The sequence below is a fragment of the Octopus bimaculoides genome, chromosome 10 (assembly GCF_001194135.2).
Source record: "Octopus bimaculoides isolate UCB-OBI-ISO-001 chromosome 10, ASM119413v2, whole genome shotgun sequence".
Taxonomy (NCBI): domain Eukaryota; kingdom Metazoa; phylum Mollusca; class Cephalopoda; order Octopoda; family Octopodidae; genus Octopus; species Octopus bimaculoides.
In genome coordinates this window covers 12,175,038-12,176,189 of record NC_068990.1, presented here as the reverse complement: position 1 = coordinate 12,176,189, position 1,152 = coordinate 12,175,038, and the positions used below count along the sequence as shown (strand labels likewise).

The 1,152-nt window shown below is 33.5% G+C and overlaps 1 protein-coding gene across 12 annotated transcripts in view; it reads right to left on the bottom strand.

Annotated features, from left to right (window-relative positions):
• LOC106869227 (dorsal-ventral patterning tolloid-like protein 1) overlaps positions 1-1,152 on the bottom strand; it is a 1,100,309-nt gene that overhangs the window by 968,093 nt on the left and 131,064 nt on the right. The window contains exon 1 of one of the 12 annotated variants that reach the window (XM_052971034.1): positions 254-762. The exons of 9 other annotated variants lie outside the window; for them this stretch is intronic. The gene's annotated coding sequence lies outside the window, so the exon portion shown is untranslated. Of the gene's footprint in view, positions 1-253; positions 763-1,152 lie in introns of those variants that run through there. 2 more of the 12 variants (XM_014914874.2, XM_014914877.2) reach the window with 2 other exon arrangements.

The window sequence follows — 1,152 nt, the reverse complement described above, 5'->3', positions numbered from 1 at the left end:
ATATATATATATATACACATACATGTGTGTATGTGTGTATGAGTGTGTGTGTGAGAGAGACAGAGAAAGAGAGAAAGAAAGAGAGAGAAATGTAAGCAGAGAAATATGCATGACATGGCATAGAAAGAAAAGACAGTAGCAAAAAAGGTGGTGGTCGTGGGGTGCGGTGGATAGATACCAACTCTATGGATAATTGAAAAACGGAGAATAAATATATTTAAATATATATATATATTTATATGCATATACATACATGCTTAATGGAGCCGGTCAAACATAAGAACTGTGGTACTATTCCGGTAATTTAACGTAAATCCTCAATGGCATATAAATCCTTAATGGCACATAATTCCTCCTTTAACCATATTAGGGTTCAAACTCCAAGAAGGCTGTTTAGGTGTCTTCATGACCCACTCTTTAAAATCTTATCATTGGTCAATATAGTAGCTAAGCGAACGAGGAAAATTTGAATTATCTCAGTTGACATGTTGCTCATGTTACATCTGTAGAAAATATGTATGTATATGTGTGTGTGTATGTGTGTGTGTGTGTGTGTGTGTGTGTGTGTGTGTTCAGCTAAAGATTGGTGTATGATTCTGTGGTAAATATGTGTGTTTCTCTACGTATGTGGTCTTGGCTTACGCTTGGATAGAATCACACTTTTGTGAATTATATATTATGTGTTTGTATTTTGTGAGTAAAATATATGTATGTCAACATGTGTGCGTATGTAAATATATATGTTTGTATTTGTGTGTGTGCGTGTGTGTGTGTGGGTGTGTGTATGTGTGTGTTCTGGGCTCATGTTTGTGCAGGATAACGTGTGTGTGTGTGTGTGTGTGTGTGTGTTATGTATGCATTTGCGTTTTGCATGTAAAATTTGTGTGTGTGTGTATATATATCTATATACTTATTTATATATGTATATATATTTATATAGACATGCATGCATATGGTTACACATACACATATATGTATTGAAGCACTTATTAACAAAGAAGTGGGGAGGCATATAAATTGTTTAAGTAACGATTGGTTGGAGAGAAAGATTTAAACATGTATACACATACAAGTACAGATACATATGAACACACAGCTATAAGCTCTCTCTTTTTCAATGTATGTATATATATATATATATACATACATATA